The sequence below is a fragment of the Sitodiplosis mosellana genome, unplaced genomic scaffold (assembly GCF_009176505.1).
Source record: "Sitodiplosis mosellana isolate CC-2019 unplaced genomic scaffold, AAFC_SMos_1.0 Smas_scaffold_6102, whole genome shotgun sequence".
NCBI classification, from domain to species: domain Eukaryota; kingdom Metazoa; phylum Arthropoda; class Insecta; order Diptera; family Cecidomyiidae; genus Sitodiplosis; species Sitodiplosis mosellana.
The window spans coordinates 1,301,090-1,320,668 of record NW_022601343.1 but is presented as its reverse complement, the minus strand read 5'-3'; the positions used below and the strand labels follow the sequence as shown (position 1 = coordinate 1,320,668).

The 19,579-nt window shown below is 36.8% G+C and overlaps 1 protein-coding gene across 4 annotated transcripts in view; it reads left to right on the top strand.

The window, feature by feature from the left end:
• LOC129573606 (MOXD1 homolog 2) overlaps positions 1-19,579 on the top strand; it is a 221,248-nt gene that overhangs the window by 21,742 nt on the left and 179,927 nt on the right. For all 4 annotated transcript variants that reach the window (XM_055454359.1, XM_055454360.1, XM_055454361.1 and 1 more), the window contains exon 2: positions 17,116-17,194. The gene's annotated coding sequence lies outside the window, so the exon portion shown is untranslated. The remainder of the gene's footprint in view (positions 1-17,115; positions 17,195-19,579) is intronic.

Genomic DNA, 19,579 nt, shown 5'->3' with positions numbered 1-19,579 from the left:
GTTAAAGTGAGTCCCTCATCCATGACCGAAAAAATGTTGCACAGTGTTATTATTGGTTAATACAACGAATTTTGGCAGTAGTATTTTACAGTGAATAGATTTCGGTTCTTTTTTCTAGCGGACAAATTCAATGAAAAATTAAATTTTAATCCATGAAATCAACCAAGTTTGCCAATCTCAAAACGAGACTCATTCAGTTAAGATTGGGCCAATTGTACGTTGACCTATAGAACAAAACACGAACTAACGACTTTTCATTTTCCGGCCTAAAGGTATCATCAACGTTTGAACTTAATGGCAATTTCAAAAAGAGAATTTAATGTAATTGCAAATTTATTGAGTGATTAAATATTTATTGGCACTTTGGATGCACGGTTGTGGTGGCCTTTTCAAAGTGATCTGCAAATCTTTTTCTTCTTTGCTTGGGTATTTAATCACTCAAAAGAATGTTGTTACAGCAGAGCACACACACGCACACGAAAATAAATTTCCAATTGAGCATTTAATAGAAAATATGTTTTAAATTATGTGAGTCGGGCCAATATAACGGTCAAAACGGTTTTTATCGCTCGTTGTGAAGTCCCCTAACACTTGTTTCGCTTGAAAACTATTTTCGGATGTCATAGAACATGATCTTTGCACCATGTTTCATATATTCTGTGTGTATGGAGCAAAATACACTATTTTTTTTTGCTTCATACAGCTCCAGTATCGTGTCGTGAGACTGAGACAAAGAGAGAAAGAGAGAGAGAGAGAGAGAGAAAGAGAGAATGAGCGTACCAAAAATTTGGCATGAATGCAAGCACGAGTTACCACCATCATTTACACACATTGCACTACTTCGAAACGCCCTTTGTTCAAAGCGTTTTAGTGGACGCATGTGTTTAATGTTGAATGCAGCAACTTTAAGAATTATTTTCTATTTGAAAATATCATATATTTATCAAATACAATCGGTGCGTCGTCCATGTGTGGATGTATACGTGAACCGGAGCCGAGCTCAGTTGACTTGAATTGGCTTGGCAAATTTTGTGAAGAGTATCATCGATGAAGTTGAAGAGAAAATATATATATACATTGTGTATATTGTGTCTGATTCGCATTCAGTTCCAAGTTTGAGAGAAAGGGATAGACACACACGGACAGTGAGAGAGAGAGAGAGAGACTTTGGTTGATATCGCAACATATGATCACTTTTTGAGAAAAGTGTAACGTTGTGTTACACATGACATTCGAAAGCATGCCACAATCTGCATAAGACGGAATAAGCAGTACAGCACCAACTATTTAATTTAAATTTTTCAATTTGGCAATTCCAAAGCATATGCTAACTATATTCTATGTTTTTGTCAGTTTTGCAACTTACGATACGCTTTTTTGTGCTGCTACTGCTGTTGAACATTGTCGGTTGGCTCCCTCCTGTCAACTCGTGTGTGTGTGTGTGTGTGTGTGTGTGTGTGTGTGTGTGTGTGTGTGTATGGAATACTACGCATGCTGCAAGTTTTATAAACTTCTCTATATATATATATATATATATTTAATTCAATTTTGCTCGCTTTTTCCATCACAATCTTTAACACATGACACACATGAATTCATCCACATAAATAAATAAACACATTGTGATCCAGATAGAAAATGTGGCCAAAAAGAAAATCAACTATTAGTTCACTATATGGTAAACAACAGACAAATTAATGAAATCAATTTGCAGCAATCACAACACAAAAGCACTTGGTACATTTCATGCAAAACAACTCTGTGCTGTATGTGCATATTTGTTCACACCATGTGTTCAAGCTATTTAAAAAAAAATGGGGAGAAAAAATGCAACTCCATGGAGCTCATTAAAAAGCAACAGCAAAAATCATCCGTTCAAATTATTGAAATCGAATCACCACAAGAAATATGAGACTAAGAAAAATTGCCATGCATTTGGTTTTGATAATGAGAGTGGCGCAAAAACATGATATGTGATATGCGATATGTGCACTACGGTGTTCATGTTGTTGCTCTTTTTATTGTTGTTGCTGCTGCTGGTGCATTTTGCAGCACAAAAATGTTATCCACTATGGAAATCGCACAGCACAATTCAGACGCGATCGAAGCCGAAAAATATGAAATCCCAGTCCGAGAAATCATCGAACGGAGCAGGAGAAGGAGAAGGCGGAGGAGGGGAGTGAGAGCACAACCACAGTAGTACTCGCATTTTAAATTGTTGTTTATTGTTACGAACACGACAAATGTTTGTACGTGCTGCTCAGTATAATGAGCGTAATGAGGACGGGCGAAAAACATCAAACGAAATTACAATAAACCAATGGGAAAACAACAGCAAAAACAACGATGCCGAACAAATATAACAAGAGCATGCGATTAAATTTATTTGTTTGTTGGCGCTTGTTTGTGTGTGGTTTTCAGCTTCAATGGTTTGGTGTTGAATATACACTGTCAAAAGTGCTCATAAGACCGGTTGGCATCCACATCTGGATGGGACATCAGCGATATTATTCGACAGTGTACACTGTATACCGCTTTTTTAAATATTCTATGCTTTCATCGTCATTACTATACGGTGTACACATACTTTTGGAGCGCATTGAGTTTTCATTTCGATGGCGGAATAACGAGGAATTAATATAGTATGCATTTATTGCATATACAGACACACTGAAATCGATCGCATTATATGGAACGCAAATAATGAAAATACCAAAAATGGTGTAATGAAAGTTTTGAGGAAGTGCAAAAGATGTGGCAAAAAAGCAGCATCAGCAGCAAGAACAACAACAACATTATCATGAATTCAATCGGACGCAAAAATAATTATGCATTAATTTGAAACCCATTAACGGTGCAAGAATTCAGTGCAATAAATGAAAGAATGAAAAAAAATTTAACGATTGGTATTTATTGTGCTCTTTCGATATCCTGCTTACAGTTCCCGAGTGTATCACCACCAATTTTAAATTGGTGTTGGGAAACATTCCATGCTAACGGCATTTCAATGAGATGGAAAGCGCCTCATTCCACACTTACCACATCAGTTAGGCAGTTGAAATTCCACCTGAATACGATTTTACTGACTTGATGTGCCATCGTTTCATTTCCCTTTTTTCTTGCTGATCTTCTGTAAGCGCTCCATAATGAAATCTCGATTTCAGTGGGTAAACACAAACATTGTAATATCATCAATTCATTTGTTTTTGAAGAAAAAGAACTAAAGAGTTTTTTTTCTTCTTCTGTTTATCGGTGATGTACAATCGTATTTTATATGAATGATGTTGTCTTGTTTGTATGTCAGATTCATCATTCACACCATCTTAATATGGATGTCTGCCGTTGATGGTTTTAGATTGCTGAAATCGATCTTTGACTCTCTTGAGCCCCATTAGACTTGGCACAGTACCGTTTTAGGATAACAAACATGAACGAAATGATATATGAAGTGTGGAGACAGAATGTTATGGCCTTCATTTGAATTATAAATTTTGCATGAATATGATGAAGACATCATGCCATGCCATTAATTCATGGTCACTACTATTGCGTTCACAGTACATCCATTTCATATGCATTTAATTTGGATATCCTGGAATAGTGTCCCATTACACAACTCGACTCGAAATGTACAAAGTGTACACGAAATTCGTTGTTGATTTTTGGCATCACTTATAACGAGCCGGCCCGGCCGGGTAACATAAGACGATGTGTATAATTTTAAAATGGGACAAAAAAATTTAATTGAATCCATTTGGGACTGTGAATGAGTCAAGAAATAAAACGAATTATATACGTAATCCAAACTTTTCCGCTCCGCAGCAATTTAGTTTACCTCCCGCTTAATGTTTAACCAAAATTTCAATGAAAACTCTTTCATAGCAACGCGAACGCGAACGCGGACGACGCCATACGCGCATCGCAATTTTACACATTTTTCATAGTAAACAGAGTATTTTTGATGGTTTATGCATAGGTCTTGATAGATGGGATTTGTACCCATTTACATTGCCTAGTGTACGGATATGTGCTATTTGAAGTTTGGCGCGACTTTATAGTGGTCGGCGTGAGGAGATGTCATGAAATGTTGGAGACTAAAACCAATACTTTTCCTAACAAACAAAGTTTGCGGAAAAGTAAAAATCGAATATTGTGATTCAGTTGCTGTTATACATCCAAAGGCAAGCATTGACTGTGTGTCAGTAGCTGGAATTGCAACCCATGTGGCGGCGTCGAGAAATGAAATGTGCCTACCAAGAGGAACAGATAGCATATCATGCCATGCATAGTATTGAAATTGCAAATTTAAAGTCCGGTTTGGCCTGGCAAATGAATGATGAACGAGTGTACCGTGACTTATGAGTTTATGTGCTCATTGTAAGCAAATCCATATAGAAATCATTAAAATGTGAATTGTGTGGTGTGTGTGTGGTTTGGTGTGTGCGTCAACGATATCTTAATGTCAATATGGTCGTTGCTCGTAGATGTAGATTTTAGCTACACAAATATTAATATGAGCAAATAGATTGCACATGTAAGAAGATACAGAGTTGTGGACCATTTAAATATAGATTTCATCCATTCGATGCCATTTCGCATGGGTCCAGTGACTTAGTCCAGCGGCTCAGTCCAACCCAACGCAACGCAACCGAACACTGTGGAGTGGTAGTGCGCGTTTAATGCGAAGCAGAAAAGCAATGGCACAGACCAAATGTTAACTCGATGAATGTATGCGTCATAATTTTCAACTCAACATGAACGGAATGGCAAATAGAACGATTTAATTAAATTACAAAAATTATTTATTTTTATTTCACCGATTTGAAAAGTGAAAATAAAATGGAGTCGCTTTTGGCTGCAACTCATTGTTGTTGTCTTCAATTCACAGCCGATTTCACACGCAAACGCTCACACCCGCTCGGCGAGATTTTAATTGATTTCTATTAGAGATATAAAAGATATGCTCCACATTTGTCAGTCCCATTGTGCAACCAATTATTAAATTACCCGATTTTGCTTTACTGCAAATCATATTGTAACTTAATTAAAATCGAAATTGGTGCGTTTGTGAATATTCAGCGAAATCCAAAACAATTTCTAATTACCTTTCACAATGCAATTTATGCAAAGGGGGCTTTCAACAGGCAATGCAATGTAATGCTCACTATCACTCTCGCTAGCATACGCATAAATAATACACGCTGAGGTAAATTAATTAAAATTTCATATAAAGGGAAAAGTAATTCAAATGATTACGTGATCGATGTAGCTCCACTCTCTCGATTTTATTCAACATTCATCGCGCCGCTCAAATTACGTCATAGAAAATTATTCCAATTCAGTTGTCAGTATTGGCAATTTTTGCGTCATGCATGGGGTTAGACACCAATTCTTGTTCCTATAATTTTGACAACAAATTTAAAATGGTGATTTTGATTTTCTCTCAACTTGCCAGTTTTGCGAATTTTTAAAATGAATCACTATTTTGATAGGTTGTCTGTCCATCTTCATGGTCATATCAATCTCAAATCTCTGTGAAATAAGATACACCAAGCGGTGTCGGTAGAAGGTTCTGTTGAAATGTAAAAAAGATTTTGCATTTATTTGCTTTAGTCAGCAACAGCAGCAGAAGAAGAAGAGTATTGAACTTACATTAAAAATTTTAAATCTTTTTTAATCGGCTCGATAGATTATATTCCACCATACGTGTGTATTATACCTTGACATGATCTTTTCTCAGCAGGCTTTCTCACTATTTTTTTATTCAGTGGAATTTTTTTGCGACGATTCGATTCTCTTTTATCCGCTTGGCCGTGATCCTGAATACACCGAACACATATACCACACATAAAAAAAGAAGCTGTGGCGAATATGTTTCGCAAAACTAATTTGTATTCTATTTCTTGCGTTCATCGGAGCGTCGGCACGTCATCACAAATTTATCCACAAAGATAAAGTCTCCTTTTCCCTTCTGTTACATTTTCGCTTAAAAAAATGCGAACACAGATCGGGAGAGAGAAACAGAGAGCGGAAAAGAAGAGGAAGAACGTGAACGAAAAAAAGGAACGACCGAAATCCATAGACGATTTTCACTTACCAATTCTCCGTTTCGCCTTTCAATTGGAAAAAGTGGAAAACCACACCACACGAGACGCACGCAATTCTTTCGGGCTTAAGTGCCAGTATGCTTACATCGACTTACTGGCATCGAATGAATAATGTGATATATTCGTCAGGTTCGCTCGATTATTATGGCCACCATGTATCAATGCGGTGCAAACTATAAATCTCACGCCTAGATGCTCGCCGCTTTCTCCATTCTTCTAGGGATGGATACAGTGGCGGAAGGTAGAAGGGGTACTTCATTGTGCTACCGACCGAATAGGGTTCTCTGATGTATTAGTTGAACGGTTTGGGACTCTTGAAAGTAGCAACAGAGTGCAACAATAATACCCAACACTCGCTATGAATTTACAATCGAATCATGCACTATAAAAACAATTGTCGTGTTCAAGTCCAAAGTATTTTTCTGATTTTCAGTATGCATTGCATTTGATAGTTTCAAATCGAATTTTCCCAAACGATGCCACTATTCTCTCTCGCATCCTATCACAAGTCGTGGGTGCGCGCACACCGCACACACATCCCCACACATCGCGCCCATAAATACACCATTGACAAAATTATTGTTTGTTATTGATATATAATTTGGTTTGTATAGCAAGCATTTAGTCACATCGTTCAAAAATTATCTCATGTGCGATGGGTGCACAAGCACATTTCACACTGTGTGTGAGATCATGTGTCTTTTGGATTCTACATCCATATCACACGATGCACGTGTGAATATAATAAAAGAAATGAGTAGTTTATGACAGGGCCAAGATATGGGGTAGAATCATTTTTTTTATTTATTGCATTTTGATTCAATCATCGTGCACAAATAGCAAACACGTGTGATTCTAAGGTTGGTTCACAACGTCTCTCTCTATTCAATTCTGCTCGGAATGTTCGGATGGTGACGGTGGAGGAAATTCCAAATTGACGATGAGTGAGGAATTTCAAACGCAATATATTGCAGAGAAAAGAAGGAAAAAAACCAATTCACGTCGATTCATTGTCATAAAAATGAGAGACGGAGAAAGAGAGAAAATAGTAAAAGCGAACAAGTGTTGCTGTGTGACATCAGATCGGAACTGATGGGAAATTTAATTTTCTCGCTTTGCAAGAAAGCGAGAAGAGAAAAAAAGCAGTTCACCGTACGAAGTAAGCATATGACACTCTCTCTCTCTCTCTCTGTGGAGTGTAGAATCGGACAACGGTATTTATTCATATATCATGCTGAGACTCACATATAATGTTGTCAACATCCGTATTCCTCATTATATTTCGCTTTTTTCGCTTCATATTCAATAATTTCGTTATTGCTCTATGTCGTTATGCATGGATGGTATGCATATGAGCTGAGAAAGTGAGCGAGCGAACCAGCGAACGAGCGAGTGAGTGATGTTCACCACACAGCAACCAGTAAAAGTGGTAAATAGCCGTTGAAAAAGGAAACAAGACGTTTGTTAGATAACTGTGCGTGCAATCGTACCATATCGACTGTCAGTATGTACCAATCGAAAAGAATCTCTTGGCGTGTAACGTTCACAGCTAAGCAAACAACAGAAAAAAACGAAGAAAAAGAAACATTTTCTCCAGCGCGGTTGAACTCTTTTCCTATGCTGAATTAACGAGTATACGCATAACAATGGGCCAACAGCGAAATATGCTCACACCCAGATAAATGCATTCGGTGTGAACGAGCAAGCAAGATTGAGTAAAACTTCAATGAAAAGGAAAAATAACGAGATGCCATACTCACATCGTTTCTGTGCGCAATGTATGACCCAATTGGGTAATTTTATCAATAACTGAATGCGCATCGAAACTCTCTTTCTCTCTCTCTCTCTCTCTCTCTCTCTCTCTCTTTCTCTCTCCCCTCTGTCTGCTGCGATGGAAATGATCTTTTTATTGGCTCTTTCGTGTTCACAGCTGAAGCGTTTCACAAATGGGTTACTCGTTTCGATTCACATCGTTATTCCAATTTGTGTGTTCCTACATTGTATTAGTGTTGTTGGTCTAATTCTCCATTGATTTTGGCACTGTTCATTCGCTTCATTCAATTCCATTCCGTTCTGCTCGGTCTTCTCGTCACTTCAAAACGCGTTGTCGTGTCGCTCACACAGCGGGGGTAGTTTACGTTTTATCAATTACGGTGCAGTAATTGCTCTTTGGCTTGAGTGATTTATCCATTTAACAAACGTTATACGTAGCATAGCTTCTACTACTTGATTCGCGGCGGCTTCACTTGTTCTGAAAATACCTTTGCTTGCTCGTATGTTTTGTTTATTTCGATGGCAAATATTTTGATTGATTCGAAATGATGAAGAGTAATGATTGCCACAATGTGTTTCAATCAACTTAGTCGGTGGTAAACCGCCAGTTGAGATTTAAAGAAAAGTATTTAGTTGCCAATAACATTTCAAGTGTTGTTGGCATAGTTCCTACGCAACACACACACAAGGAAAAAAAACCAGTTCCGTATCATAGATAAATTGCTACAGAATTGACATCGCAAAACCGTTTATCGGGTATAATTTTTCATTTGAGATCATTTAATGTGTCAATAAGCAATAGCTCAAGATATTATAGAAATATCTTTCACTCTATTTAGGGTCTTACGGCAATAAAAACAACAACAAAACACAGTAATTTGAACTCGTTTGCTTCAAGTGTTCCGTTAATACCAACTACCGTACTTTTTATTTTCGAAAGCTTAAATATCATTTAATAGACACATCAGTGTCTAGCATGTTGCGAAATGAGTTTAAAACATTTATTTTGATTTCGAGAATTCGAACGAAACGAATTAAGAATGATCAGTATCACAAGTGATTTTATCGTTCCAAAATGGTGTACCGCAGATATGCGAACTTGGTGAGATTCGAAAATGATGAGCGCGAGACGAGATTGTAACATGAAATGCGCATAAAATACAAATTTAGTTTTCGAACACTGAGATTGATACATTTTAGTGGGATTGTCGGTAGAACCTATATCAAAATAAATTAATTTTCGGGAGAGCATCGAGATTTGCCAGGTTGGGTCAAACTGGGACACATTCAAATGGAATGTGTGTTCTCTCGTCTTTCTTTTTTTTTGTTGATGAAAAATAATATTCGAATGTCAGCGATTTGTTTCGTTTCATTTAATCTGAAAAAGTCTTGAAAAATATAGCCAAAGCAATCGCACCGGTAAACGTAAACGAAAATGCGATCAATATAAGAACCGAAAATCAAATAAACGAATATAAATCCGATTCGCTTGGAAGTATTTGTTACAACTTTGAGCTTATGCCCAAAGAGTCTGCAGGCCCAACCAAGTGAAGAGAGAATGCATGTGAGAATTCGGATAAATGACATAAAGTGCCGTATTTGGTGCAACGAGCTCGTCTTAAGCTTGATATGAATAAATTTTCAAACCTTTTTTCCTCTTTCTCTTTTCCTCGTCTTCTCTTCTACTGCACAATCAAACGAAAAATGATTAAAAACGCCAATTAAGAGAAGTAAGAAAGAAGAACGAGAAAAGGCAAAATTGAATAAAACAAAACCGTTTTCGTTCGGGCGGAATGAGTCAGAGCGAGAGACTGAATTTAAAAGATGAAGAAGAAGAAAAAATGATATCTAGATGTAATTCTTTTCGCCTTCTTTTCAAAGGGATTATGTTTTTCTTCGTCAATTTGTTAGTTGGATTTTGTTTTCATACAATTTTTTCCCCTTCCTCTGACATCATTTGTACGGTAGAAACGTTCTCTGTTTCTCAGCTTGCCCGGATCATCGTAATATGCCAGATGATTGGATTTTAATCTAGATTTTAATGGAATACCTTTTAGTATGTTTAAAAGTTGCATACAACTGGTCTTAATACCCAGCACGAAAAAAGAAGAAGACGGAACGTGGTCTGCGTATATGAAACCAGATAAAAATGATTGCTGCTTTTGATAGCATCATTTTCACTTTTTGACAACATGCTTATATGACATACCCGCCGGCCTGAAACACTACGTATATTTAGATACATGTTTCAAGCATGGTCACTGAAGTGAGAGAATAAAAAAATAAAAACACTTGGGTCAGTGAGCGCACTCGCGCATTCGCGCAAACACACACACGTCTGCCACTGATCAGACCAAACACTAGCCGCATATATAAACATGGTGATACGGGATAAGTAAATACAAACAACCGCAGTGTTGGTAATTTTATTAATTCTCTAATCTCATGAAATATGCTGATTATGTAAAGTCGTATACGTCTATAATATGGTGTATTTTTTTAATTAAATTTTGTAAGCCTCTCGTTTTCAAGATCAACTGCGGATCATTATCAGTTGTGTGTGCATTTTAATTTAAAAGTTTGTTAAATAAATGCGCCATCGCATTTCAATTTGCTTAAATTCAAAAAATCGATACCGATGTTTCATGTCACAGTCTTACGCGGGCAAGCAACAGCCGCAGTGCATAAATCGAACAAGGAGTCGAAGTGATCGTGGTTCTCAGCCACGTACCATGCACGTTCAGCACCTAAAGGTGAAGTGATTTGATTTTTATTGCTTGTAACGCATTTCGGGTGGATTTATTAAATACACATTTTTACAAGCTATTTCACGTTCGTGTCGTTACTGACTGTCGTTCTATATGTATGCGTGTATGTCGTTTTCCGTTCGGAGTTAGCACGGAAAATGGATTATATTATTCATTCTAATCTTTGTTGTTAATTGATAATTCGTAGATATAAATAACAAAGTGGCTGCCTAAATGCTAACTGTCCGTAAATTTCGTTGTGTATCACACTCTCGCTACTAGTTCCCGTTTCATTGAGTTTTCAGCTATGCTGACATAATTATCATATGGTATGCTCACGTTTTGCCTTTTTTTCCTCTATCGGAAATGCATATTCATAACGTTTATTCAACGTTGCATTTGAACAAATAACACGATAGTTTGTCACACATAGTCACTACACATGCACTACTCACTTTTGAAAACATAAATTGAAGGATCAAGCAGCCGTAGCAGCTCATGCGATTCGACCAAAGAGATAAATTAAACGTTCGTTGACGCGAAATAAAATAGAAGAAAAAAACATAACAAAACACAAATGAAATGAAACACACAAACACACGCGCGCAGAGCGCAAGAAGCTGTTACTAAAAAGAAGGCGCAAAGTTCAAAGCTAAGCTAATAAATTATTTATGCCGAAGAAGAAGAAGGAAAAAAACTGATGGAAAACTAACAAATAAAAGTTAAACGCCTTTGACAGTTGTTTTCAAGTCAATTTTCGATAAAATCGATAAGATCTAGTGTTCAGCGTTGTTTCTGTTCTGTGTTTCTTCAACGGAGGGCGTGCAAAGGCGAATATCGATACAAAAAACTTATCTACTTAGATCGGGTGCTTTGACTGGATTAATTTAATTAGGCGATTTTCAAAATCGATAATAAATTTCGCATTTCATGTTCGTTCGAACCGAATGTATTCAAATCGCTTAATTATGTGAGAGATTTCAGCGTTACTTAAGACAAATTAACCGAATCGATCGGATTAATAAATATTTACTTGATCAATCGGCGCATTCTCACTTATCAGCTCACATGGTCGCATTATTAAGCGTACACATGAAACGATCGTGGACGATTATATGCGTTATTTTTCATCTTTTTCTTTTCAACGTTGAATTCGATACGTTATTTTTTTTACTTAACCAATTTATACGGCAAGATGCACATCAAAGCCATGTTCTGAAATAAACATTGCACGCAAATACTTTAAGTGCGAATGGAAATCAAAAATATTCAAAGCATTTCATTTCCACTATGGTGTGTGTGTGTTGTTGTGTTTTCTCCTCTTATTTCCTCCTGTGCACATTTGGAAAACGAACGCAGTGAGTCAAATGCTGCACCCATTTTAAGCTGTATCGACAGTTGACGGGAGATAGACAGACATGATCTCAAATTGAAAATTGTTATTTACGTGTAAATCTGGGAAAAAGTAAAAAAAAAATAAACAACGTATCCAGAAATTGCTTTGAATACGCGTAAAACAATTTCTCCATGAATATCGATGATCAGATAAATGGATGATAATCATCACGATTGCAATGGTTACAAACAATTAAAGCAGATGCACTGATCTACTTAGTGAACAAATCATGAATCGAAAGGGAACCGCTGTTTTCAAACGAACGCCGTTTTGTTTGTATAACAAATGCGCTTTGTATGCACGTCAACAAGTCTCTAAATTGAAATCAGTTAAATATTTTCTCATCCGTTGCACGATGCTCTCGTTGTTTGTTGAGGTCTGCATTTATTGTTGTTGTTATTGTTGTTCTTGTTGTTGTTGAGTCGAAGTTTTCCAGTCTCATTCATTGGGCCGTCTGCCGTTGTCTTAGAAAAGTGATTTCACACTAAATACCTTTTTGGATAATTTCAATCAAAACGACTAAAGAAAGTTACGCAATGCTATTCAGATAATCTGAAAGAATGCCGCAGACAAGGGCAAGGAATAGAAATGACAGAGAACGTTCGAATCAGGAGAGAAAGAGATAAAAAGAAAGAAAGAAGAAAACCCGAACGTATTCAATATACATGAAATGAACGATTCATGCACAGAAATAGGATTTTTTGTTCTTTCGTTTGGTCTGTGTACTTTTTTTTATTCATCGAAATAACAATGAAATACCGCATATAATACGTGTGATGAGCACGCACATCTTGGTGAGGACAAGGCCTCAATAAGTGTAAATAACTTCAGGTTTTCATCAACTATACAAGAGAGTACCGATTGATATTAAAACTCATTCAGGAAATATCGACAACGAAGGCAATGACGACGTCGTCGTCGTCGTCCAAGACGTTATGTGTTTGTATTTTGAGAGATTTAGCATTCCGTTTCGATCGATTTAAAGAAAAGAATTCAATTAAAAACATTTTCTTGCAGGTCGTGCATGATTTTAACGTTGCGCCTCCCATTGAACACCACGTACTGAATTTAAATCGGTAGACAAATTTGAAGCCTCCATATCTCTTTCTCTCTCTCTATCTCGCGGCATTCGACGATTTGTTGAAACAGGCAAGCACATTACACACGCAATCATCATAAAATGATGGGCGCAATGACATGAGCACTCCGCAAAGCATTTGTCAATCGAAATGGCCCATTATCCATTGTGCCTTTTTTTATCTCTCTCATGTAATTTTAAATTTATGATTGTGAAAAAATCGTTTTCGTGAATTTCTGATGATTTGAGAGATGAGATAAAGAAAAAAAAACGGTCTGGATCATTTACTAAAGAGAAATACTGCACAGTGCACATGCAAGTGTTTCACAATAGAATTTTACTACGATCAGTGATGAAGCACGTAGATAGACAGAGACGATTTTACCAGACTCATCTTCATAGCGAATACACGCACACACAATTTGTTTGAGTTTTATTTCTTCTTTTTATTTTTAATTTGTTACGCTGTGAAAAGAGCGTGTTATGAGCTGATGTCAGCAGCACTAACTAACGTCAACTGCTGATATCAGCTGCTGACGAGTATGCATTGCATTGTTTTCTGGGTGCCAGGTTAAATTTGAAATGAAACTTGATTTGGTACCAAGGAATACGAATTTTATCCTGCAAATGCGTTAAAACAACGCAACGCATGCTCGTCAACAGCTGACATCAGCTCATAACACCCTCTGGCTGTGAATGGTTATTTTGACACCGTTAAAACTTTTTCTGGTTGAAATTCCAAATAATATGTGCGTGCCCGAACATTTATCTACAGTGCATTTATCGTAATTTAAACGAGAAGAAAGTATTCCAAATTTGTCAAATTGTATGCAAATAATAGATTGCAAACGAAAACACATTAGTTTTGGCCACAAAGTGGATTAATCTTACTCTCACTCAGTGAGAGTCGCACCTATAGTGGTGGTGTGCACACGCGGCACAACGCTGGGTTCTTCATTTCTCAATATTTGTCGTTCGGATGATTATTATATTGCCCAGAAACCTTTCCATTGCATTGACTTATTTTCCATCCAAAGTGTCAGATAAAAGTCAGGATGTTCTGTGGAATAATAATGGGACCGCTTCCATTGTTCGCCTGAATAATGGATCGAATGGAATGGAAGGTGTCGATGAAGAGTAGAGGCAAAAGGATTTAAGCCGAATCAAATATATTCACTTCTCGTTCTCATTCTCATTCTCATATTCGCTTTGTTTGAATGTAATCACAAATACCACATTTTCGTGCATGCATTCACTTCGAATATTTCGGTCCTCTCTCTCTCCCTCTCTTTCTGTCTCAATCAACCCGACACACAGCAATAATCTTGCCGCGAATAATAAATATGGGAATTTGTTGTCGTCGTTGGTGTGTTGGCGTGTAAAGAGTATGTGTGAGTTTTTGAAAGGTGTCCATAGTTCAAATGGAAAACATATTCGGAAACAATAGCCACACGAATGCAGTCACCGTAATTAATCCGCGTGAACGAGAGACGGAATTTAAAAAAGTAAAGCTCTTATAAAATACCCTCAAGAAATTGAAGAAAACGACGATATTCATGGGGGAATGTCACGACAGGAGCGACAAACTACAAGTGAGACTGTGCGGCTCAAGCTAGAAAAAATGAATGAACGAAAAAATTACAAGAGAAAAAGAAATAATAAAAACATACATTTTGGAAATAATAATAAAATTAAAATCGGTTTTATGAGAGTGATTTTCTTTCTCATTGTAAAATTCAATAGCGTATGTCTGTGTGTGTGTGTGGGTTTCAATCGTTCGTTCTTTTCTACAAATAACTGTCATTTATAAGAAATAAATTTCAACGTTTTTTTTTCGTAAAAAGTTACGATTTCACGCACATTTGGTCGGCTTACTGAGAGATTATTTGCTCCATATTCTCAATGTTCCCGTCCATTGTGGTTGATCGAGAAACCGAACACTAAAAATTGGAAATATTATTATTAGTATTTAGTTCATAGCAAAGCAAATGGAGGGATTTAGTTTGTGTGCAAAGTTTTATTAAATGCATACAAGAAGCAAAGAATGAGAGCAAACGGGAGGAGGAGTGTGGCCGCGGAATGGGAGAAATTTTTCAATAAGATTAATATCGTGTGTTTACTGGAAATATTTGGTTGTGGCTGAATGGCCACATACGGTAATAGAGCTGATTGAGGGAAAGAGTGAAATTGAAAATAGTCTAATATGTGCAATAAAATGGGGAAAATTAATTAAATCGTACGGAGTGAGGATGAAGTTCCGCATAATAAGCAATTTTTGCAAAGGGCTAATGCATCGATCTTGGATATATGTGGAATGTGAACGAAACCGTAGAGTTCTAGAAACGAACTAGTTTGGCGTTAACGACATCCTTATATTAATGAGATGCTTCGAATTCCATTTCTGTTCAATACAGAAGGGACGATTTTTATTATTATTTCGTCTGCCTCGGTTTTTGCTTCTCACACCATTCATTGTGTTCCATTTTTGGGACGATTTGCACAAAGCAGAAAACTAGCATGCTTTCGATGTGTATGTGTGTGTGTTTTTATGGTTGCCATTTCGATTATCACACACTGTTATTTCTGGTCTTGAATTGCCTTTTTTTTCTAGAACATGGGCGAGATTATTGCGAGCTATTGTCGCTATTATTGTCATTTTATTTTTTCTTTCCTGTTGTATTGTCGATGTGCTCTTTTTTTACACATTTTTTTCTCTCTGTTTCTCTGGTTCACGTGTTTGCTTTGTAATGCCAAAAAAAGATTCATGCGCTGAGAACGTGACAAAACGACTGTTCGACATGCATACAATTTGGACTAATACATCTGTGTAACAGCATTCGTGGTCCATCCTATTGCATGCGCATATATCCGAATGCGTTGTTTCTCCAAAGTTTTTGTTTCAGTTTTAAACAAATTCAATGACTTTTGCGTTTTTGTTGTTGTTGGTGTAATCTCGATTGCAAAGAACTTGAAATTCGTACCAAATTCCATTTTCATCGTCACTATATATGTGTAAATTGAACGGTGAGGTGTTAAAAAGATAAAACCAAATAGCCAACAGAAAATGTATACGTGCTTTTAGCATGTTACCGGGAGAGCAAGAGAAAAAAAACGAAAATAGACGAGTAAATGCAAAGAGTGAGAGTGTTGTAAACGAATGAGGAAAACATTAAGCCTCAAAACATATTTCCAATTCATAGGAAATAGAATTGAATAGCATAGTGTGGTGGATTTTTTCCCTCTCTCTCTCTCTCTCTCTCGCTTCTTTCATTCTCTATTTGATTCTTCACATAGTGCATGTATGTTACGGTTATTGTTATTATTTGTAAATTGAAGCCCACTTTAGCTTCCCATAATAAAACAACCAAAACCGGCAGTCAAATGTGCTCTAACGCAAAATGAATGAGGATGAACTGCCATAGTCCATCAACAATAGTCCGCAAATTGAAACACCAAACAAACAAAAATGCTCCATTCTATTTCTCACACCAAAATGGCCAAAACAACAATGAATACTCCTTGTTCTCATGTAAACAAATATATAGATAAAAATTATAGGGAAAAAATCGTAACTAAAATGAAAAAAATACAGACGCATCGATTTTGGAATATGGCAGTGTGCAACACATCCAATATTGTTACACTGCCATAGATAGAAGCAGTCGTTGGTTATTTAAATACAAATTGTGAATTCAAATATTTTCATGTTAAGCCAAAGTAGGAAAAAACCAGTGAATATGGTTTCTATTTTAATACTAACAGCAAAAACTGCAATCGACACTATAATAAGTGCAAATACTGGTGGCTACGATGTTTGTGGCTGAAAAATTGTCAGAAACGCGCAGTTTATTTAATACGAGAAAATGTAGAAACAAAAAATTATTTCACTTATTTTGCGCTTTCTTTTAAAAATATCCACTGAAAAATAGAAAAGTCTCCAGCAAACAAAAAGTATTTACAGGTTCATTAAATTTTTTTCTCTCCTTCTGGGCGCCCCCCCCTCCATTTCTCTAGCTCTCCAACAAACACAGGCCAAAAAACTTCCATTCCGTTGCGAAAATTACAACAAGCTAGGTATCCTGCGAGAGCAAAGGTAAGTACAAAACGTCGATTTTAATTTACTTGCAAAAATGTTTGTGTTTATGTTCGCTCTCTCCTTCTCACACTCCCTCGATGTGAACAAGGAAAATGGCTAGTACAGACAGGTTAGTCCGATACCAGAAAAGTTAATTAAAAAAAACAACGAAGACATGGAAACAAGTTTTATATTTCGTAAACAAAAGAAAATGTTTGCTATATAGAAAAAAATTACCTTCAATTCAATATGACCAATCTTGAAAAGAAGCATTTTTTTCTCGACCAGTGCAAAAGAGCTACGTTTGCACTATCCTTCCGTCTGTCCGTCCTCCTCTCCATGTAAGTGGTGCTAACTAAAAATTCTCCGTCTGGCCATCGTTTTTCGTTACTTACTTACTTTTACTTCACTCCTGCATCCACACATTGTGACTTTTCTTCAAGCCAAACTAATGACTTGATTCGATTAACTCATTTAATTTACAAAATATTTTTTTCAAATTTTAAAACAATCATTGAACAAACGCATTACTTAGAAAAAGAAAAGCAAGCAAATTAAGACTGTGGCAGCTATGTAAATAGCATTAATTTGCCACAGTATGCTATCTAATTTGACTAGAATTTGTTCGAATTTTAGAACATTTCGAGAAAACCAAATAAAAATTTTGCAGACAAAAAATAAATTCGTCGCATCTTCAGCTCCATCAACTTTTTGTCTAAATTCGAAACAAGAAAACAAAAACCGTGGAAAGTGCAAACGAATCGAGAAATGCCCGAGCCCGTAATTAGTTTGTGCAGAGTTGAGGTGACAGTCTTTAACACTTAGGCCCAATATCATACCATTTGGGATATGCCAAACGATACAGAGTGCATACAAAATGAAACTTCGTGACGGTACGATACTTATTTCGATGGGCCGAATAAATTATTTATGCCGCTATCGAAAACGGGCAAACATGTCAACTTGACTGAGGCTTGCATCGACGCTTTTACTCCATCGATTGTCTTATTTGTGTCTAAGTGCAGAACAGAGATAGATGGTTGGTCGGTCGGTCGCCCGCTCATTCCACAACGAACTTTGATGCGGCAATGGATTTTCCGAGTGCGCCGAAATAGAATTGCCGAAAAAGGTAAATGTGTCAGTCTCTTGGTTGTTGTCGTTGTTTTTTTCCTTCTCGTAACGTTTTTCCATTGGAAAACACTTTTCACTAATCGTTTGTAAGTTCGCTCCACTTAACTTGCGTGCAACTTATATAAGAAGAAGGGCAACAAAATGAGAGAATAAGAGCATTTTTATGCAAAACAGCTAAAAAATCGATTAAAGAATAAATTTCTTTGGCGGTAAAATGACTTTTTTGCCAACGTCCTCTCCCTCGTGGGATTGAATTTTAAGCAGTATACCGGTTGTTTTTGCTGGCTTATTTATTAGCGGATTAAATCTTCTTCACCACATATTTCTATCTCTCACAATGTGCGAAGATGCGGCTCACATAACGATGGACCGACGATGTTACAAAATAGAATTAAATGACACTTTTTTTCCTGTTTCGTTTTGGTTTGGCAGTTGTCAATCACTTGCAGAGAATATCGCTTGAAAACCAACCTTGATGGTGGCCAAAAAAGATGGATGTTCTTTTTCATTGAATTAACGTCATCACGTTTCAACTCGACGAAGATGTATAAAACTTCGAGTCAAGTACGATTAATTTACACTAATCCCATTCTTAATGAATGCAAGTTGAAAACGTGAATAGAAAAATTGGGACTTAAATTAAGTGAAACATTTGGTGTATCCATTGGAAATTATGGAAAAATCTACGTTCACTCTTAACTGCGATAGTCATAAATATACATTGTGACAAATGAAATATCTCGGGCAATTATCAATATTTTTAATGTCATCTAACGGAAAAGTGGCAGGCGATTTTTCTTTTTCCTTTTTCCGAGGAAAAAGTTTTGTTCTCGCTGGGAGTGTGAGAAAGTGGCGATCCGAAATATGAATACGCAATACGCATTAGGAAGTTTTGCAAAACGTTTGTCAAAATATTGGTTCGAGATCTCGTCGTTGACGACGAGAGAACAAGGACGTTTGGCGACAACGACGACGAAAACAACAACAACAATAGCACGAAAGACGTGCGCTCATAAATTTCTTCTCTCTTGCCGTTCGCGCGTCTTCTTAAAAACTTGCTACCATTACGTTGAACTTTTCGGATTTTTATTATTATGTACTGTGATTATGTATTTCCACTTCTCTCGCATCGTTCATCGTCAAATTTGTCATAGTCGTCATTTTGCATGCCTATTCTCTTGGGCATGTAGTTTAGCTTTTCGTTCAAATCACACTGACGCGGTCGCACTGTCGCGAATTATTCGTTTCCAATTTTATGCACACGTATACTTT